At 44.3% G+C, this 23,557-nt stretch overlaps 1 long non-coding RNA gene across 1 annotated transcript in view; it reads left to right on the top strand.

The window, feature by feature from the left end:
- Positions 1-23,274, top strand: part of LOC146798872 (uncharacterized) — a 404,426-nt gene extending 381,152 nt beyond the window's left edge. Inside the window, exon 3 of the long non-coding RNA XR_014969209.1 lies at positions 21,326-23,274. This is a non-coding gene — a long non-coding RNA (uncharacterized LOC146798872). The remainder of the gene's footprint in view (positions 1-21,325) is intronic.
- Positions 23,275-23,557: the final 283 nt, after the last annotated feature.

A 23,557-nucleotide genomic window follows, 5' to 3' on the forward strand; every position in this document is an offset into this window, starting at 1 on the left:
TCGAGTGCCTGGGTCGGAAGCCAGCCTGGCGGGAAGCCAGTCCCCCATTGGCCTCTACGTGGGCGCTGAATACCGCAGTGACATGGCGCTCCAGCACCTTGCCCAGATAGGGCAGCAGGGAAATGGGGCGGTAATTGGCTGAGATGGACGGATCAGCGCCAGGCTTCTTTAAGATGGGCACTATGGTAGCTGATTTGAGCGCAGGGGTCACTACTCCCTGCGCTAGAGAGCTATTGAGGAAAGTGATGGGGGGTTCAGGGCAAGAGGAGTAAATTTGTTGCAGGATTCGCGCCGGACAGATGTCTGCCGGGGAACCAGACTTAACTTTGGGGAGTATCTCCAGAAATACCTCCTCAGTGAGGGGAGGGATGGAGGTAAGATGATTTTGGACAGTAGGAGGAGAGGGATCAACAAAGGCAGACGAGGGGGGGGGGGATGTTGGCCTTGATGGTAGCGATCTTGTCGAGAAAGTAAGTGTTAATTTGGTTGCATAGAGGCTGGGATGGGGGGATTTGGGGTGAAGCTCTGTCGGAATAGGCCAGGTCATTCACTATACCGAAAATTTCCCTGGGTTTATTCTCAGCTGACATTATTTTTGATGAAAAATAGGAGGTTTTGGCGGCAAGGATTGCAGTCTTGTATTCGCCAAGTGATGTAAGATAGAGGATTTTGAATGAGGGGCAGTAATTTTTTCTCCAGTGCCTCTCTGCCTGTCGAACAGACAGTTTTAGCTCTTTTAGGTGGTCATTGAACCACCTGTTCGACTCCTTGGGTCGCCGGACGGAAATGCGACGCAAGGGAGCCACTGAGTCACAACCTCTAGCCAACCAAGCATTAATAGTGTTGGCTTGAGAGTCAGACGGAAGACCAGAGAGGGTCGGAGTAGAGTTCCGAAGGTGAGAGGTCAGTGTGGGAAAATCAACTCTGTTCCAATTCCGCGCCCAGGTATTTTTGGCGTGTAGGACTTTGGATACCGGGTTGAGAGAGATGGAGAAAGAAATAAGGGCATGATCGGACCAAAGACAAGGAGAGACCGTCACCGGGGAAACTGGAAGGTTGAGGGACCAAACCTGGTCAAGTATGTGACCGTGAGAGTGAGTGGGGACAGAGATGTGTGACACAAAATTCAGAGATAGAAGAGACTCCGTGAATTCTTTCGAGGCAGTGCACTCAGAAGGGTCCGAGGGCCAGTAATTGAAATCCCCTAACACCAAGACCGAAGTGTAGTTAACCACCATATTGGCCAGCATGTCTTGAAATGCCGGCAAAAGCAGAGGGGAAGACTGGGGAGGGCGGTACATTAGAAGACAAGTAATGGGGGGGGAGAAGACGAGGGAGCGGACTGTAAGGAATTCGGTGGAGGGAATGGGGGGAGAGGGAAGGGTTTGAAAATTCAAATCCGACCGGGCGATTAACGTCACACCACCGCCAACCCTACCCGCCGGGCGGTCGGCGCGTAAGGCAACGTAGGGAGGGGGGAGGGTAGCCAAGAGAATGGGGAGGGAGGAATCACAGAACCAGGTTTCGGTCAAGAGCAGTAAGTCAGGCTTCTCAGAATCGAGCAGGACAAAGAGCTCATGATGGTGCTTGACCGCTGACCTGGTGTTGAGTAAGAGAACAGATAAGGATGGAGTAGAAGGAAGGGGGTCAGTCGGGGAAGGGCATTGTGGCGGAGAGGCGGGCAGGGAGGACGGCGATGTAGGAATGGGAGAAGGGACAAGCCCTAGTGAGACAATGTGCCTGCGCACGGATTCTGAGAGTGGCCAGTGACCTTGGAGGGTGGTAAGCTCTTCAGAAGAGTATGAGATAAAATTGGCATGGAGTCGTGCCCCTAGCCCCGTCCGGCCGCGGACGGGCGCAGACGGGCTTGCCTTAGGCGCGCCTTCGGCGCGCAAACGGCGCGCCCGCTGCGCACGTCCGCTGCACGTTCTGTAGATGCACATTTGAAATAGGAGGCCTCAAGGGCGGAAAGAGGGCGTGGCCAGGAGGTGGGCGTGGCCAACGGCGAGGGACGCCGGTGCAAGGGGTCACGTGAGCGCTAGATCCGCTCCGTGATGCCCAAAGTGAAAAGTGCTTGATAAGGTGTCTAAATAAGGTTTAAAATCACATAAAATCAAATAAGCTCACAAACAGCGTCTACTCCCGGCTTTTCGCCTCAGGAGACAAACCCAACCGAGCGCTAGAAGATCGGCGCTTATGAAGGGCGGAAAGAAGGCGTGGCCAGGAGGTGGGCGTGGCCAACGGCGAGGGACGCCGGTGCAAGGGGTCACGTGAGCGCTAGATCCGCTCCGTGATGCCCAAAGTGCAAAGTGCTTGATAAGGTGTCTAAATAAGGTTTAAAATCACATAAAATCAAATAAGCTCACAAACAGCGTCTACTCCCGGCTTTTCGCCTCAGGAGACAAACCCAACCGAGCGCTAGAAGATCGGCGCTTATGAAGGGCGGAAAGAGGGCGTGGCCAGGAGGTGGGCGTGGCCAACGGCGAGGGACGCCGGTGCAAGGGGTCACGTGAGCACTAGATCCGCTTCGTGATGCCCAAAGTGCAAAGTGCTTGATAAGGTGTCTAAATAAGGTTTAAAATCACATAAAATCAAATAAGCTCACAAACAGCGTCTACTCCCGGCTTTTCGCCTCAGGAGACAAACCCTCTGTCTCATCTGTCTCTTTCTTCTTTTTCTTATCCTTGCATTTTCTTTTCCCCTCTTCCTCACTCGTTAATGCAGGGTATAATCTTCCTCCCCTAATCATGTCACTTTCCCCTGCTTTCTGTTCTGCATCCCATCTAGCATCCGCACAAGTGTGAATGGATTCCTGACGCTTCCTTGAAATCTCTCTCTCTCTGCCTAAGATGAGCTGTATGGTCCCAGGCATTAAGTGTTTTGTATTGTGTAGGACTAGGAGGTGGTTTCATGTAAAAAAGTGGCCTCCTTAAAGGCTCAATAATTCTCAAATTAAATGTGCTACAACGAGGAAATGTCAAATGACCACCTTCCTCAGTGATTTTATACCATTGTGAGAGTCAAATACATGCATGAAGACCCACTTCTATCACCATAGTATGACCTGGCGTAACTTCAGGTGGGGGTTCTTCCTTCTTAATAACAGGGAGAGCCACATCTCCCTTCATTAGGCTTTGTAGTGCTTCATTTTTGATTAAAAAAATAAGCAGAATTCACAAACTACTTTTTGTTTAAAATAGGAAAGGATATTTTACCCACAATTTTCTGTTCAGCAATCACGACCAATGCCAGAGTGACCATCCATGATATATCCAACTAATATGCTGCACACTGTGACGTTTTTCACTCCTTGCAGCAGCTCACAATTCTTGAGTGCGTTCTCTCAGCAATTTACACACAAAACACATGCAAGCAACTTCATCAACTAACTTTGTCTGCTCCTCTAATTACATGAAAGATTAAATCACACAAGAATCAGTTCGGAGCTACATTTCTGACCTATCCTGACATTCACTTCAAATGAAACTTTGACCAGTGCTATCACACTCTGATTGATACAGTTGTTCTTTGAGCACCAAGATCAACTATACTACCACACCTCACATTCACGCAAAGATAAACTCCCTATGTCAATTATGCTGTTGACAACCTCTCACGACTAGCACCACAACACAGAAGACAACTATACCCAGTGTCTTCCACACTGATATCTTAACTTTTATCTATCTATGCCAGGATCTTAGGCCATGACGGACCTGATAACCACTTGAACTTCTCTGCACTAAGCACCACATGCACACATCAACCTAAAACATCTCCGCAGAACACCACACAATCACGGCAAAACCTAGGCAATTGCAACACACAACCCTATTAACGCTTACAACAAGCTGCTACAATTTGTTCCCAAACTCCATCAATTCATCAAATCATGGTACGAGCGAACCATGGGCTTTATGGGTTTGGACTGGGCCAGTTTCTGAATGAGACACCCTAAACTCCCTCACTTCAGTGAAAGACCTTCCAACATGCTCCCAAGTTGATCTACCACTCTGGACCAACCATCTTACCATTTTTTCTTCGCTGCCTGAGAGGTGATGGGAGTTTACGTTTAATCAATCAATATCATATAACAGTGTAACCCACTTGGCTGCTCAATAAGGACCAGGAATCAGTGACTATAGCTAAGAAGATTTATTACAAATTAGCAGTCAAGTTATGGTACACCAATCTCAGCATAATGCTGGAAAGGTACAGAATAACAACTGGGAAACTCAAACTCTTAAAGAAGTTTAGGAATTCCAGTATAAGGCAAACTAGAAGTTCAGTCACAGCAATACAAATGTTCAATAACAAGATTTGGTGCTCAGAGAACAGTTTCTGATTCTCTCTTATATACATGAGTAAAACCTAAAATCGTCTAAGTTAAAGTCCAAACTAACGAGGATGGATGTATCTAAAAGAATCTCAAAAGTTAGGGAAATTCTATAAAAGAGAAAATAGAGCAATGTGGGAAGGTTTCAGCATTTCAAAAGCTCAGTCAAAAGTAAGCCTGGGAGGAGTTTGCGGAGTTCCGATATATGGAACCCAGTGAAATGACAAAAAAACTTTGCCACGCTACGCAAAGTTCCACGAGGGGCTGGGGGCTTTAGGGTAATGCCGTTCGAAGTGATTTTGAGCACTGGGTGTTTGTCCCACACTGTAAACTCATTGCGAATGACAATATTGTGCAGCACAAGAGGGCGCAGCTTCCTTTCTGCTGCTCAAGTAGATTTTCTACTCGAGTGACAGCTTTCTCAACACAAACGGAAGGTTTCTCATTGTGAGTGGTCGCGACCTGCCGTGACCACTCGCATTGAGAAATCTGACCAACTGCGTTCAGAAATCTCACCAGGTGGTGGATTTTCCTCGCTCGCCAACTTGACGTTGACTAGTACGAGCAAGGAAAAAGCTCTGCTCCGCAAGTTTTTGGGAACTCCACATGGTCCGCGGAAAGAGCGGAGTTCACTGCCCAGGGTTATTAAAGAGTCTTTTAGGGACTTTTAGTTAGCCTAAGCCACACTTAGCAAAGACTGAAGGGAAAGCATAGAGGTCTAAACCTCTCAAAGTCCAAAAGAAAGTACTTGTGTCCTCAAACAGTGTGTACTCCTATATTTGCACCAAAATGTCCCAGGTAACACCTCTCTGTACGCATCATCAGGGGTTCTTTTGTCCTTTTTGTCCTTTTCCATTCTCACGTTGTACGCTGCAGTATTTACGAATTGCCCCACACAATATGGGAACAACATTGTCCTTGTTCACATATTGCAATAATGCAAAATAGAACTCTTCAGTTAACGCTCTGTTTCTCCATGTTCTTTATCAAGGTCTACTTCTCAGGCTCCCTCTTTATTGCTAGTGCAGCACTGCATCTATTCTCAACTAACAAACCATGTGAATTGCACCTGCAAGGAAAAAGTCATGGAAGCAAAAAATGGAAAACAGTATCTTATGCAGAATAGAAAGCAGGCCTAATCAGGAGAACTTTAAAGTATTAAATCAATGGTGCACCTTTAATATGCGTGTGCACTCTCAAACACAAATTAATATAAAAGTGTCAGTACATTAGATTTACATCACATGAGGTATACATTAAAATATTGAATATGTACGTGTATTTATGTCTAAGAACTACATTTTAATGAAATATATGAAACATTAGTGAACATTATATAAATCATAATCATTTCTAAAGTAAACTTGTGTTTAATAGGTAAGGATGGTTTAATCGTCATGTCTCCAAAGAATATATCATTTAATACGATTAAGTCACACAGGGTATGAATGAAGTCTCTACTTCTACAGTGACTGCACTTTAAGAATGATGTCTTTAATAATGATGTCAAGTGCACCACTTCACATTAGTGTTTAGGACACACAAGAATCATGTGCTAAGTGCACGTTTATGTTATGTATATGGAACGTGTAAGGGTGGTTCTAAAATTACGCTTCTCTAGGATCCAGCTGCCTTTTCTAAAATTCAGAATCTCATTATACATTGCGGAGTGTGTTTACTGAAAAGTTCCTTCAACTCTTCCTCTGGTAATTGTACAGTAATGGATTGCCCCATTCAACTAAAGGGATTGACCAAGACGATGCTTCTCCCCTGACCAAATAAAGCAAAAGTTACCTTGGACTGTTCATTGCTGAACGCCATTGGTCGACCTAGAAAATGCAGCTGACTTTGATTGAGAACAATAGAAATCTTATTTACATCCCCAGAGATCCATTCCAGTAGGGTGGGAAGTACTTTTGTAGGAGTCACAACCTGAATGTTGGAGTCTGTGCTGCGAGCATCACTTTTCTTTGGAAAAGGGTTGGTGAGTGAAAGTGTTGGAATGGTCAATATAGTATTGGACAAGGGTCAGTATGCATGGTTAAAAGGGGTAAGTTGTGCCTGCAGGTTGTCCAACTGTTCTCAGTGCAGCTATGGTGTCTCGTAACCTTACCCATTCTAGGCAGAGGAAAGAGTTATCATTCTGTAAGCTATTTCACATGTTGGCCAAATAAATCAAGGTCACCACTGTCAATCCATACCATCAAGGCAATATGACACTCATGGGCTTCCTTTCTTTCTGAGATCACATGGTGTCGTTTCAGGACCTGTACGAGAAACATTAATCCACCATTGCTTCTCTCACTTGCACCTTCTATCACAAAATATCATGGGGCAGGCAACACATGAGTGAGGCAAAGGGGAATGGGACAGAGGGAGAGTAAACATGCCTCTTGTAGTGCTTGGTGCACCCACAATATATAGATCATCTCCCCCTGCCTGTTCATGTCCACTGTGCTTGATGTGATATATTGGATGTAAAATCGCTATGGTCAAAAAGCAATAGGATATACAGCAAACCCTACTACACTAAGCATCAGTTTACATTTAAACACTCAACTTTGAAGCTTCATGCCTGGTTGTATACCTGCAATTGAAGCGTATGCTTTCCCTTTTGTAAACCGTGGAGTACAGTACTAGATATCAATGGATATTCAATTGTGATGTGAATAAAATAAAGACAAGCTTAGCACATGCCTGTTAAAGCTACTACTGAAATAATATTAACAAAAAATTATCCAGAAAATTTCACAAATGCTAGTACACACTCACTATGGAAGGTTTTGGAATTCCTGTTGCCTTTAAACATTGTCATGTATTTAGGTACAAACTGAGAGCGCTGCAGTTCTGAAACACTTCTTGGTGAAACCCATAACCTTGGCAGTTCTGGAATCTCAACTAAATATAATCTGAATGAAAGTGTAAAAATAGCAAGAATCAAATGAATCTTCTATCGGTCATAAGTAATTTACAACTTGCACAGAACCAAGAGAGATTTTTTTGGGGAGGGGGAGATTGTCTGGCTCAAAGATGGCCACGGCTTAGGATAGCTTTGAGAGCCCACTAACATATCCCTAATCATCCTGCTTCCCTTAGCGCAAATTACCCTATTTGCCCCTTGCCTGGGAGCACAGACTGCACAGAGTGATGATAGAGGTTGCAAACCTGAGCGAAAATGGTGGCGAGAAAGCAGAAGACAGGGGCCTGACTCTCGGCCTGAAGGGCGGTGTCTGACCGGGAAGCCATGTGGCAAGCTTGGACTCTGGAGCGGTTCCGCAGGAGAAACTGCTGTGGACCCCTTTGAGATAACCCGCCAGCGGATATCTAAGTAGAGGCGGACCCCCTGAGACAAAGCCACAGGTGCCCCTGAAGGCCAACGAGACACCGGGGCGCCACATAGCAAACATCGCAAACCGGCGATTCGGAGACAAGAAGACGCTGCAATAGGGTGGGCGGCGAGCCCGTTTGTAGGCCCCCTGAGGCCTTCCCAGTGGACAACAACGTGCCCCCCCGCCTAAAAGTGAGGCCTAGGAGGCCTAGCCTATATCACTGGCCTAAATTGGTGCCTCGCACCCCACTGAACAGAGGCTTCATACAGCTAAGGCCCTTACAGGCACAGAAGAAAGCAACGTAGTCGAGAGGGGGGCCTGCAACCCGAGCCGAGAGAAGATGCTGAAAGGTAGGGGGGCACTGCGGGAGAGTGGGGACATGCGGTGAGCCCATTCCTGTGACTGTGACCCCCACGGACCTCCTGGTGGCCTGTGAGGTGCCCCCCCAATTACTGTGAGAACTGGGAGGCCTAGCCTGGCCCTTTGGCCTACAATAGTAACTTGAGCACCCCTCCACAACATCTAGGTATAGTGAAGGCTCTAATGATAACAGAAGAGATGACGCAGTCAAAGAGCAGGGACTACTGCCCAAACCACAGTCAAGGTAACCCGCGTAGGACGGGGGTGACTGGGGAGCCCCTTAGGAAGACCTGCACACCTTGGAACCCTGAACAATTCTTACTATCCACAAGATCCTGAAAGCTTGACCCACGGGGTACACATACAGGGCGAAGAAAGCTGACGGGACAGAGCACTTGCACCCTTGCAGTGAGGGGTGCTGGCCGCTCCTGTGGAAGAAGGAAGTTGATCAAAGCCCTATTGCCGCACCCACTTCACTGGAACCACGGCAGAGTACCTTACAAAGTTGACACAACGGGGGCCAGAAGCAAGCACTCAGAAGCACCATTAACTGGGACTTCAAGCGACATCAAAGTGAGCTTAGCGGTGGAAAGGGAGGGGCACCCCTCTTACTAAACAGCAGCCCATTCACGCTCTCCTCATGGGGAGAATGGAAAAGTCCCGATCCAAGCTACAATTCAAACCACGAAAAAAAACAGGCAGAAAGACACAGAGAAAAACACCTCAGAATCAGGGTCGAAGGTGGGGGACTCGGCTACAGATTCAGATCTAAAGCAAATACTGTCAACTATGCAACGCAGCCTAACCAAGATAGATGGGAAGATTGACACTCTCATGTTTCATATGGATAGGATGTCTGAACGCCTAGACAAACACACAGAGTGGCTGGACTGGGTGGAGAAAAGGGTCTTGGATGCGGAAGACGCACTGAATTTGAATCTGCTTTCAACCACCAGAATAGATAAACAGCTGCTCAGTGTACAAGTGAAGGCGGACGATTTGGAGGCGCGCTCCAGAAGGAATAATGTTCATATAGTCGGGATTGTGGAGTCCATTAATATTCAGAATTTGGAACTGTTTGTGGAGAAACTGCTGGTAACACTGCTGGGCAGGGACACATTCTCAGACATTTTAATTATTGAACAGGAACACCGATCTCAAACCATCATTGCAAGGGTACTTAATGATATGGACATAGATGTGGTTCTTCAGAAGGCCAGAGAGCTAGAAGCCTTGAGATATGAAGGAATGGATGTATCCAATAATCCAGACTTCAGTCAGTAGGTGCAAGAGGCATGTCGCCAATATCTACTGATGAAGTGGTTTCTCAGGGAACTCAACCTAGAGTACAACATGGTGTACCCGGCAAAACTGAGGATACGTGCAGATGGAAAGGCACACATCTTTACTGAACCCAAGCAGGCCTACAATTTTTGACAAAGCAAGAAGGCGAGAGGCTTCAGGGGGGATCCCCGAGGTCCCAGGTGGTGCAGAGCGGTGCCTCTCCGGATCCAAAGGAATAATGATCCACGATGCAAGCTGTGCTGATGGAGACAGGTAGTGGGTACCACGCAGTGGAGGTCACTTGAGGGAGGGAGGAAGTGAGGACTAAGGTGTGAAATGCCTAAACTTGGCCAGTGGGCACTAGCACTGCTGATGAACAGGGACAATGGAGGTACCCACTGCCTTTTCATTTGAACAAGACGCTTTAAATCTAATTGAGGCAACCCACCTGGTTAGCACTTAACAATGATTGATTAAGGAACAGTCTGCCATGACTGGATATCAGGGAAGGGGTTTCTGTGGGGTTTTCCCCCATCCTTATCCCATTACCTGGCTGCGAGACAAAAATGTTGCGGTATGAAGGAGGGAGGCGAGGGGGGTGCGGATCAACGGTACAGCGAGGGGCAGACACTGATATGCAACAAACTGGGGAAGCATAATTTGTTCCTTCAGACACAGGCCTGACCAGCGAAGTGCTAGTTAGACTGCCGGCAACATCTTCCCCCGTGTGTATAACACCTGAAGTTATTGAAGCTATTTGCTGTTTTGGCCTAGAGGTGTGCTTAGTTCTTGAAGGGAGGGTGGGATTTATCTCTATTATACTAGGTTGGGAAAGGCATAGCATGGGAGGAGGGTTTAGGGATGCATGTTCAAATTCTACATCGAGGGGTACGTACACATAAGACCAAGAAAAAGAACCACACTACACAGGAGTCAGATGCGTTAGATCAAGAAACTAAACCCCACAGCTTTGAACCTGAGAACAATGAGTAAAAAAATAAGGCTCTGGACGTGGAATGTCTGAGGTCCTAATGACCATAGAAAACTGCACAAAGTAGTGGCCCCCCTTAAATGACATCAGGTGGATGTGGCGATGATCCAGGCCCCAAAATGCGATACTGTCCACAAGACGACAACAGGGTCAGTTCCAGGCTGCGGGCTTCACCTCACATGCAAGAGGCTTCCTTACTTGGGTAAATCCTAAATCAGGCCTCACTGCTAGATGCTGAAACAGATCCCAATGGCAAATTTGTCTTTACGCGATGCCACAGAGAAGGATTTAGCACAATGCTGGTTAACATAGATGGCCCAAATCACGATGACCTGTAATTTTATCATGCGCTGGTGGGCCGCTTACTAAAAGTGTCAGACCTCCCGCAAATATGGGATGCGGACTTCAATTGTATATTAGATCCAGTGCACCATAGATCCAAGGGTAAACGTAGATGGCTGACTGCGGCTCCAGTAGCAATAAAAGACATTATGGATCATCTAGGGCTGATTGATGTATGGAGGCAGCACGCTAATGACACCACAGGAATCACACACTATTCAGCGCCGCCCGACACACATACTAGAATTGATTACTGGCTGACATCTAGGAGTCTCCTTCTGCAAATTGAATTCCTGCATGCCCCTCCCAAGAACCTACTCTAATCAATCTCCTGTGCAGCTAGATCTAGAAATTCCAGCAGAGCGCTTTGCCGCGATTAAATGGAGGTTCCCCTCTTTTTCTCTGCTAGACACGGTTTTCCATGCGGAAATTGATACATTCATAGAGCTCTACCGTGAGGACAATATAGGATCAGTTGATTCATTCCTGACAGTATGGCAAGCCTTCAAGGTATACATACAAGGAATGGCCATATCAAAAAACGCTGTGATTTTGTGCCCTATTCGAGGCAGACTCATAAGATTGGAAACAGAAAACCTTGCCTGGAGAGGGAGTACCTGCAAACTAGAGATAGGTTGTGGCTAGTTGAGATTAAACAGACTCTTAAGGAGTATCATGACACAGCAGACAGCGAAGTCAAGCATCTAGGTAAATATGCTACTGCGCGGACATACAGGGAGGGTGAACGCCCAGGGGCCATACTAGTGAATCTTCAACATCCCAAGAGAGACAACAACACTGTGGTAGAAATAATGAATGAGGATGACTTGCGGGTCCATGATGCGAAGGAGATAGCGGAAAGGTTTAGTAGGTACTACACAGCCAATATAGGTCCAAGATAGCATAAGATGATATGGTCATGGTAGACTACTTGACACATATACAGATGGCATGGCTCACAGACATGCATAGAGAACACCTTATGGCACCACTAGAACCTAGAGAGATATGAGCTTCGCAGGCGTCTATGCGAGCAGGATCTGCACCTGGCGTGGATGACTTAACAGTAGCCTTTTACAAAGCCTATAAAGACCTACTCATACCTCATCTGGTCATTCTATTCGAGGAGATGGTAACGCATAACAAGATGCTCCAATCAACGAGAGAAACTATAATTGTCACCATCCTCAACCCCGGAAATCCCCAACTGACTGCTCATCATGCAGGACTCTGTCATTCCTAAATGTGTACACAAAACTCTTTGCTAAAGTATTTGCAATTCACATAGCCCCCCTGATCCCGATGCTAGTAGGCGCAGAGCAGGCTGACTTTGTTCCGGGTCACAATTTAACCCTCAACCTTAGAACTGTCTTTGGCATTATCCAGCATATTAACCATGAAGTTAGGGCGGTTGCGGTATTCTTAGATGCTGAGAAAGCGTTTGATTCGGTTGAATGGCCATTTAATGAAGCGGTACGACGTTGCATCGGGGTTGGTGAGATCTTTTGTCCAGCTAGTTAAAGTATTATATGAAGCCCTGGTAGCGCGAATTAGGCTGGAGAATAGAGTCACACCCCTAATTTCCAACTCCAGAGGCACTCGCCAGGGATGAACCCTTTCCCCATTGTTTTATGCACTAGTTGTCTAACCTCTACTGTGCGCATTAAGCGAGTATCACAGGCATAGAGGCGTGCGCTTCCCCAGCTATCAACTAATTGCTTCAGCATACGCTGATGACATGCTTTCAAATGTGAGCGAACCTGAGATTCACCTTACTCCGGTCCTCACACAGGGGATCAGATTTGGGCAGTTGTCTGGTTTAAAAATGAATTGGACCAAATCTCTAAATTACCCGTTAACCCCAATGACAGTCCCCGTGCAACTGGAATTTCCACTGCAATGGGCCACGGAGTCGGTCTGCTATTTGGGCATACAAGTACACACTGACTCAGCAGTAGTACTGACAGACAACTATGCGAAATCTATGGGAAAGCTTGAGTGAGATATAACTAAATGGATAAGATTGCCACTCTCGTTGCTGGGACGAATTCTTCTCCCGGTGCATATATTCACCAAACTCAGGTCGCTCCTGATCAAGTTGGCCTGGGCAGGCAAACAACCCTGGGTTAAGTGGAAAACGCTTACACTTCCATACTCTATGGGGGGACTTCATGCTCCAGATTTGGTATTATATTACAGGGCAGGACTAAGTTCATACGCACACGCCTGGATAGACGGCTCACAGGACCTCCCGCATCCACATATAGAAAAAGAAGCTGCCGACCGAATCACATTACCGATAATAATTTTGAATGCAACGTCCAGAACGCACAGCATTTTAGACTCCCTTAACTCTACTATAGATGCATGGCAAATTTATTAGATAGACAAGCTGAAGTGCTCATGTACTCTCCCCGGATACCAATAGAATGATGCACCTGGCTTACGACGGGGGAGGATAGGGATATATCCAAAGCCTTGAAGAGAGTGGGCATTGATGAAGTAGGTGATTTATTCAAAGAGGGCGAACTAGGCAAGTGGGAAGAGATCACAGAAGAAGGACAGGCGCATTCGCTGCTAGAGCAATACCATATTTGTTTTGCTAGTCTTAAAGGCATTGATCCCTCAATTTCTGCACAACCACCACAAGCCCTATTGTGAAGAGCATAATTAAAATTGTGGCTAAATGCACGATCACTATAAAAGAAACAGAACGGCTTACTTACTATAGAGGAGAGGCATATATCCCATATGGCACTGAATCAATCAAAAAGGATGCCATAAATGCCCAAGTAGTGCACATTAATATTTTAGACTTAGCAATCAAGAATTAAAAATAAGTGCTAAGTTACAAACTTGTCTGTAAGTATTTACTTGGGCAGCATGTTGAGTGGAATGCTGGAGCATTGATATGGAAGTCAAGATTCTAATCAACAAAACCCAAGAATCAGGGTTAAAAGCAGAAAATTGAAAGCAATAAAAATTCAGGTCAAGGTGATTTGTGAAGAAAGCTATTTTTTTTCTTCACATGCCAAAAGCATTATGACAAAATGTTTTTAGTCCTGAAGGGAAACCGATTCCCCAGGGAAAGGAACAATGGCACCACAGACGTCAACGACTGGGTGCGACTGAGTTCTACTGACTGATTTTGCCCTGCAAGAGTGTATAATGAATAAATGAAAAAGTTGCACCTATATAAGAAGATTTCATCAGAACTATGCTAAAATACTATTTAAATATGTGTATAGGAAAGTAATTGGAATGTAATTTAAATGGGTCAAATTTGTGGGGGAGCGATTGCCATGCAAAAAGAATTAGGCCGATTGAGTCGTGGCTTTTTCGGTGGTCTTCCCACTTGCCGGTTAGGGGGTCTGCCTGCTCTATTTAGATGTTAGCGGGTCCATAGATGAAAGACCACTGCGGTACTGCCGTCACCAGCAGGTAATCTCAACCCCGCAGGATAGGCAATAGCGGATGTCGAAGGGAGGGCCACCAGTTTCACAGCCAGGCCATTCCTGATGTGCCTTTCTGCTGACGTGACTGTGGCGGTAAAACCTCCACACCTGAGTTGGCAGAATGGAAGGGATGTGAGGCAGAAACTCACCTTTTCTCACTTTCACACTTCCTGTGCCACCATGGATCCGATCTTCAAAGTCCTTCCGCTGTTGCTTGATGATTAACAAAACCAACACCGTTTTGGTCACAATCAATGGTAAACTCCACTTTTACCTGTTGCCTATTGACTTGTCTGGTAACATTTGTGCAGGACTCGTGTTTTTTAAAAAAATCTCTCTTACAAGCAACACCATATCAATGTGTAATGCATACGTCAGTAATGTTGACGTTTAAAGAAATTAAAGAAACACACCTGTATGATCACACTGAATGTATACACTTGGTGCAAGCTGCCTTAAAACAAAATGGACACTTGCACAAAAAAGGACATCCAAATAAAAATCTAAAAGTCACCACATGTGCGTTTAAAGAAATGTTTAAAATTCCCACATCAAAAACATATTCAACACACATCGTATGGATTAATTGCACTAGAGAAGGTGTAACCTTTACTTTAGAAATTAACAATAAAATCAATGTCAGTCACAAATTAGAAGTATTCAACATTTATATCCATGTACCATTTACCCTTTTCTAGTGCAAGTTCTGTACTGTATCCAATTTCAATAGTCACAAAAGTGTTCATACTGATCTGCAGTCAACATGAAACAAAGACACTTGTACTAACATATCCCCCAAAAATTGTAACATCAATTAGTTGGTGTGAGTGGCTATTACTATCATGAATGTTTGCACCTAAATACAAATGACCATCACATACTATGTTAACCAGTGTATGCACTTAGCAAAGTAGACATTAAAAAATCAGTTGTTTTTCCTGCCGTCATTGTAAAGAGAAATAAGTACTTCACATTTTACTCAGAAACATTGCCAAGAATCAAACAATTGCTAAGGAAAATGAATGCAAGGACTAATTTGTGTGGTTTTATTCCGCAAAATGAGATAAGGCTCTGAAAATAATATCCAAGGCAAATGGCAGTCATTAAAGTCCAACATTGTGCACTGTTGTATAGTGGCACAAAGTTGGATCCAATTCACTGCCGAGGGGATCCTCCTCAGGAAGGAGCATCTAGTGGACAGAGCAGGCACCTCAAAGAGCTTACATGGGATGGGTGCCCTTGGGTTTGGAAGGGGGCATTTTGAGAGGGGTACTCTTGAGTTTGGTTGGGGTGACTCGGGATGTGGAAGGGGAATATTTGAGTTTGCTAGGGGTGGTTTGGAATGTGGAAGCAGTGGTTTGCGGTGTTGAAGGGGTAGATTTGCTTTTGCTAGGCATGGGTTGGTATGTGGAGGGGTGGGTTGGCATGAGGAAGGGGCAGAACTGCATTTGCTAGGGGTGGGTTGTGGTTTGGAAGGTGTTAGGGCAAGGGTAAAAAAGACATCTTCTATGGAAAAATGGGTAGGGTGTTCGGCAGAAAGTTGGGTTGGGGAGGGAGAGGGAGTGGTAGTGTCTTATGTGCATGTGTCTGTTGAGGGCGCAGCTGCCTGTGTATCTGGTGTATGTTGTGTACTTTTAGGTGTGTCTTGCTTACTAGTGTCTGTTGTTTACTTGAGTGTTGGTGTTTCAGTGTTTGGGGTGTGTATTCTAAGACGTGTGTGTGTGGATGGGTGTGCTGTGAAGGTGCTGGGTGTGAGTGTGGTACATGTGGGTGTAGTGGTTGCTGCTGAGTCTGTGAGTGTCCTGATGGTGCAGGTGGTGCACATGTATGTGGTGATGGCTGCAGTGTCTGTGAATGTGTGTGGTGGTGGTTCTGGTGTCTTTGGTTGTGCTGGTGGTAGGGAGTGCATACGAGTGTGGTGGTAGTTGCAGCATCCGTGGACGTGCTGGATATGGCTGTGGTGCATGTGGGTGTGGTGGCAGATGCAGTATCCATGGAGGTGATGGGTGTGGTTGAGATTCTTGTGGGTGTGGTGGTGGCTGCAGTGTTTGTGAATGTGCTGGTGGGTGGTACATGTTGGTGTGACAGTAGCTGTTGTGTCTGTATGTTTGGTTGTGCACCTGTGTGTTTTTTGTGATGTTTGTGTTTCTGTGTGGGTGTGCTGCTTGTGTCTGTTTTAGTGGGTGCATGCAAAGGTGTGAGTGTGAGTGTGACAGGTCTGGGAATTGGAAATTTGGATGGGGAATGGGCGAGAGGTAGGGCACAAGGTTGGGATGGTTGGGAGGCTGGGGTCAGTGCGGAGGCTAGACCTTGTTGCAATTAGTAGCCAAGCCCCTGGATTGCATTCTGTAGTGCAGTCTAGCCTACAGAGACGTTCTGGAGAAAGTCAATAGCCTCCTCACTCTGAGCAGCTGGAAGAACAGGGTAGGGGGTGAGGAACCAGGAGTAAAGGAGACGTTACCCCTTTAAGGGGGGGTGGGTTTTACCCACTGAGAAGCAAGAGGAAAGGTGGAGGTGGCACTCTGGGTGGCGGGCAAGGATGCATGTGGTTGACTTCCTGTTGGGTCCAACACCACTAGGGCGTGCTCACTGGAGGAGACCTCTGAAGAAGATGTTGAGGAGCTTTACGCTTCCATTGGATTCCCTTCACTGGTTTCCTCAGTGGTGTCCGCACTGAAAACACAGTGGCCAGCTGCTTCCCTGCCTACATTGGTAACTTCTCCTTCACCTGCTCCTGATGATGCTGAAATGACATCTACAATAGTTTTATTAATAGTTTTATTGCATCTGTGTAGCGAGAACTGACTGTGACCTTTGATCACAAGACAGTTCACAGGTTTTCAGATTTCACCTGCTTCAAGGCTCTCATACTTTGGTTCTACATTAGCATACGTTCTGCATATAGGCAACATTGTCAGAAAACATTTGGTCACATTTATGTCATTCCCCATAATAGCTACTATATCATGTATGACCTTGTTTCTCATTCATTATTATATCTCTCCAGGAACTGTTTCAAACCTCTGAATGGCTGGCCTTTGTAGTTTAGAATAGTTAACTGATGTCACCAAAAACCCTATCAGCCAAAAATACCTTTGTATAGTGTTCACAAGGCCCTAAAATCTGCATAATTTTGATGCTCAATAAGTCAAATGTGAATATGTGTGTCAACAAATACTGCAATGTTGTACCAATATTAACATAAACTGAACGCAGGTTATCCCTGTTTGGACATTTCACAATTGTTGCACGTATTTCACGTCAATAAAGTATATGTCAAATGTCAAAAATCATAAATGAATTCTGTACCGAAGTAGTTTAGCAATGTATCACATACTATGTAAAAACCTGTGCTGTTGAAGACAGTAAGAAACGAATATTTGGGTGGATTGACAAATGGCTTCTACAGCATAAGTAAATATGTAGCCCTTGATACATATCTAATCCACTTCAGTACAGAGTACAGACCAAACACATTTTCACATTTGACTCCTGAATATCTTTGGTTATTTGAAGTTTGTATTACCATTGTGAAATTGCTTCACAAAATATGCCGACTTTCACTTTCAGCAACAATTGATACATCACAGTAATTGTTACATACATTGATTCATATATACATTTTTACTTCAAAGATTGAAATTTTATCAAAATATGCAACATGTTGCACTTTGATGCATTTCTACAATTGCCTAATGAGTCATGAGTTGGACCTGATTCTAAGTTTTCCTGATTGATACTCCTACATATATATGATGGAAATTCCATCTTCCAAAATCCCTTTAAGGTTTCCATCTTTCTACACCATTGATTTTTTATCTGGAGGTGACATTTGGAAATGGTTTGGGGTATGCGTTGCGGTCACCAATGTGTACACATTCCTGTCTGTGTTTCAACAAATAATGTATGCTTATCACAATTATTTGTCCAGAAACAGACTGGATTACACACATATGTGTTAAGGAGTAAGACATCATGCAAATCTGCCACTTATAACATGTTTTAAACACTATTTCTGATGCTAAACACAATTTGAATATGTGTTTTTTCCAAAATGCAGCTATTAATTCTAATGTCACTAGTCATTTTGGATCACATTCTCACTCTTGTTTGTTTGGACCCTAACTTACTAATATGACATTTGGTACATCCACTGTATCATAATTGCCTAGTATGCTATGTCACATTTAATAGGGCTTCCATTACATTATCCACAATGAAGGAGCATCACACCTGACACAATAAAGACTATTGGCCTGTTTGGTACACCTGCTCCTCATGACATCAAAGAACCTGATACATAAGTGGAATTTAGGCAACAGTGTGTCTGCACAGAACAGTCTTTTGGATGTGAAGAGGAAACAGGTAGGATCCTTTCCAACAAATTAATAGACAAAACACATCATCATACACATTATGTAAAACGAACACCTTCAAGAACTCTTCTTGTGCGTTGGACATGGGTCACACTTAATGTTGATGGGAAAAAGAACTGACTGTTACAAAACATTAGTCATGTAACATGTGAAACTCTAATAAGAACTTACCACCTTATTGCTGCTGTTGAGCCCTCAACTGCCCATCAAGCTCCGGATAGGCCACTGCAAGAATGCAGGCCATTAGGGGGAGTCAGGGTGTGGCACACACGCTTCCCATGTTGGGTGGACTACCCAACCTGGAGTTCGGCGGACTTCCTTGTCCAGTGTTGTAGGTCCTTCCACCTCTTGTAGAGTCCAAGGGTCCATACCTTCCTGGCAATGGCCTTCCAAATGTCCCGTTTCTGATGGGCGTTGACCTGTATGGATACAAGGAGTGAAAGAAAAAACAATGGTTTTGTGACTGCTTGTCTGTACTCTTGTAACCAAATTTCTCTACATCTATCAATAGCATGACTCATAAGTTTGCATACAACATGTGTATTTTCACATGCTGACCAAAACAAATAATACACACTTTTGTAGTGACCTGTTGACTACCCTCATCCCATGTCATGGCCTAAACTCACTAATCCAGGCCTTTGACATCATCTAGCCCACGAGGCTCCTACATATCCTGTGATGTGACCTACTTATGATCAGTGCAAAAGATTGTGAACTACTGAAGGCTAAACATAAATACTTATGGATAGTGAATACTGGCTACTGTGAGTCAAGGGCCTGTAGTTTGGACATGACACACTTTGAAATGGGAGTAAAATGAAATGAAGCATTAGCTTAAGGAGTTGGGTAACTCTTCCCTTCAACTAGCATCAATTTAAAAGCATTCAGGGCCATATTTTTTTAAGCACATCTCAAAATTTGACCTGGCAAGGTCATATGTCTATGACAGATGTACCTCAGTGCTTCAGTTGTTTGTCTATGTGACTCAACCTCAGCCTGTTCCAGTATTTTGACTGAGCACTGCTCATTCTCAGGCCTTGTTAAACTTATTTGCAGCCTGATGATCATGATGTCACAGGGACACAGCCTTCTCTGCACTCTTACATGAAACAATTACCTTATGCCCATCCAATAAATGTCTTTAAGGCTATGAACTACTCTGAAGGTGTCTGGCAGCTACTGGTAGCTCCCATACAACTGTTTGGAGAGCCCTGAACGAGGCTGAGCAATCTGTGGGACGATACCCATAGCTAAACTCATTTGTATTTGGTCTGTACAAAAAATATTTTTATGTACAGCAATAAGGAGTATATAATGTGTTTTTAATTTCCATGGCGTGAGTTTTCAATGTATCATGTGTAATTCAAACATATACATAGATATATCTCTACATACACACCTTTTAGAATCTAGGGCTTTAAACACACAACACATACTAATGTTGTTGTTTTTTAACATTGAAAAGTGCTTAGAAATCACCAACATCATTGTCCTATATAAGGAATCAAATATAGGCCTGGGCGTAGTTCGCGAAGTAGCACTTCGCGAAGCTACGCAAAGTGAAGTTCGCACTACGCGGGCTACGCGTAGCACTTCGCGAACTGCGTAGTACCTTGTTCGCACTGTGCCAGATGTCGTTTTCAATGATTGCACAGTGCGGACAAGCAACCGGCACTGTGCAATCATTGACAATGGCATCTTGCACAGTGCGAGCTGTAGTTTTCTGCTGCTCGAGTAGATTTTTACTCGAGCTTCAGCTTTCTCAACACGAACTGGTAGTTTCTCATCGCGAGCATACGCGACCACTCGCAATGAGAAGCCTGACCTCCTCGCGTTGGGAATCTCGCCGGGAGGTTTATTTTCCATGCTCGCGATCGCCAACTTGAAGTTGCTGATCGCGAACAAGGAAAAAGTCTCGGCGGGATGTCATTTTGCTTGCTCGCGGTCGCCAACTTGACGTTGAGGACCGCGAGCAAGCAAAAAATGACCGCAGCACTACGCAACACTACGCTACGCGTGTTCGCACTGTGCTACGTGCAGTTCGCGTAGTGCGAAGTAGCGCGAACTTCGCAAACTACGCGAGCGTAGCGTAGTGCTTTGCCCAGGCTTAATCAAATATATGACACTTCACATCACTAACTACACTTCACTCAGGACATCAAAGGGACATTGTCGCCTGTGTTAATGGAAAACAACAGTTAGACAGATTCACATATACATATCAGACATGTACCTGTTCCACTGGTGAGCCACAGAGCTGGTCATACATGTACGCAGTCTTCAGCTGAGACGGACACATCCATTGTCCTTTGTAAGTGGCTTTCATTATTGTTAGCCTATGGATGTGTCTGTCATGGAGTTTACCGCACACTACACTGTCAACTTCTGTCATGTCCGTCTGATTGCAAATATCCTATCAGTGAGGTCCGGCACCCGCCAATTTTAGAAGTTTAAAATAGTGCTTGTCACTGTTAAGTGTGTCACCACCGCTCAAAATGGGGGCTAGTTTGTTTACATATTCAAACTTTAATGGACACTTATTGCTTTAAAAAAAATATATTTGTAGTGTGCTATTGTGCTGAAATGTGATATTTGCACTCTATTGTTTACACCTCCGTTGACGGTAAAAAATACTTTTGAAATGTAGTATTAACACATTTTATTTTTATTTTAAACTTATTCTAGGCTATAAATGTCATTTGTGAAGAATAAAGTACAACAGGCAAATGTTTGTTTAAAAGATGCAGCAAAAACATATATATGTTTTAGAACTACATGACTTTAATGTTAATTATCAAATATGTGGCTGTGGAAAATGTGAAAAATGTTCAAATGTTTTTCTAATGCAGACATTTGAAAACCTAGGAGAGTAAGGAGAAGACAGCCTTGGGTGCACTGCCTATTTCCAGGCCATGCCACCATGGAATATAATCAAGAAGAAGGAATATAATCAAGAAGTTCAGATTGAACAGGCCAACTATATTGGATGTATTTCATCAGCTGGAGCCAGATCTTCAGTCTCATAACAGAAATCCCACATCTATTACACCAATTGTCAAACTCATGGCAGTACTCCATTTTGTGGCCACGGGATCCTTCCACTACACTGTGACAGTATCTGGTGGATTGTCACAACCAATTTCCAGTAGTGTGCTACAAGAAGTTCTTTCTTCAATGATTAGACACATAACCAGCTTCATCCAGTTTGCATGGCAGCAGGATTTAGCCAATGTGAAGGGAGACTTTTACAGTTTGCCTAATACATGTGGTTGGAGCAATTAATGGCACAGATACTGCCTTAGTGCCACCACATGCCAGAGAACAGTTCTAACAAAATCGGAAACTCTTCCATTCAATCAACGTGCAAGTTGTCTGCTTACCAGATTTGTACATCACACGCGCCTGTTTGCTTTTCCCCATCTCTGCCCAAGATTCGTTTGTACTACGGAACAGTTCAACACCCCTGCAAATGACAGAACTTGGACCTGAGAAGGCCTGGCTTGTTGATCAGTATAATTTTGCATAATATTGTTTGGGGAATTTCCAGTTGAGAGTTGAAATTGCATTACATTTTTTGACACTTTTTTATCTTCCATCTAGGAGAGTCAGCTTACCCTAACCGACAATGGTTGTTGGCATTGCTGAAGAATCCAGCAATGCTGGGGAAGTCCACTTCAATGAGGCACAAGGAAGAACATGGTGGCCAGTGGAGTACGTTTTTGGGCTCCAAAAGGCCAGATTTTGTTGTCTGGACAAAACTGCTTGAGCCCGCCTCTACTTACCTGATAACGTGTGCCAAATCATAGTGGCCTGCTGCATGCTCCACAACATCCCCCATGACGGAACATACCTTACATCACAGAGGATGGAGACCATGAAGACCCACCATGTGAGGATCCTGAAATGTCAAATGAAGATGATAGTGGTAAAGAGGAAGGAGTTAACTTACGTCAAGATGTCATTGACAACTTCTTCTCATGAATGTAAGTATATCTTTACATGTTATCACTTTGATCTTTACACCAATTGTTAATGTGATGAAGGGAGAACCTTCATTAGATGTTTACAGGTAGAACCTTCATTAGATGTTTACATTGAGGAAGATATTTGGGTTTTACATTATCTGAAGATGTTTCAAAACAAGAATAGTAACTCTTCTGTTATAGCTTGGATTCCTCCAGAAGATTGTCCAAATCTTTCTTTTGAACTGGAGGTGATAGAGCTTGCCCTCTTGCAAACATCTTCTCTGAATGCTGCCGGCCAAGATAGGGTTCCTGCTGATATTTTTCTTTTAAACAAATTAATGTGGGCTCCACTGCTGATTAATGTTTTTAACGCTACAGCTAAAACAGGTCTGCTGCCCTCCTGGAAACAATCTTTAATTATCCCTGTTTTTAAGAAGGTGGATGGCCATAATCCAAACAATTTTTGAATTTAACACTGCTAGCCGCAAAATATACAATAACAAAGAAGGGTCAATTATGCATGATCTTCATGGATTTGTCTGCAGCTTTTGATTCTGTGGCACACAGTAAACTATGGTCCATTATGGAAGACATGGGAGTGGAGTCCAAAATAATTGTATTCATAGGACAATTGTATACGGGAGCAACACTATGGGAAACAGAGTGAATGTTCAAAGCCTTTTAATATAGAAAAAGTTATAAGGCAGGAATGTGCTATGCCCCCTTTTTATTTACTCTTTATACCAACAAGCTAAATGAGGTTCTGATGGAAACTGGAATGGATACCTCTATCGTTGAATCTCTCAGGCTCCCTGTTCCTCTCTATGCGGATTGCGCAATTTTACTAGTGAGAACATCAATGGCTTTGCAGATTCTCATAGAGAAGTATACTTCATTTATGGCGGATTGGACTTATATGTATATTAAGCAAAACCTTTGTAATGGTTGTTGGTGATGATTCAAAGAAGTGGGTGTAGTTCTCAATAGGGTAAAAAAGAATAGAACGGGTGGAGAACTTTATGTACCTAGAAGTTCTCTTCGATTCCAGATTAAACTGGAATAACATGATAGCAAATAGAGCAAACCTTATGGAGAAAAGGATAGCTGCTATATTGC

The sequence above is a fragment of the Triturus cristatus genome, chromosome 9 (genome assembly GCF_964204655.1).
Source record: "Triturus cristatus chromosome 9, aTriCri1.1, whole genome shotgun sequence".
Taxonomy (NCBI): Eukaryota; Metazoa; Chordata; class Amphibia; order Caudata; family Salamandridae; genus Triturus; species Triturus cristatus.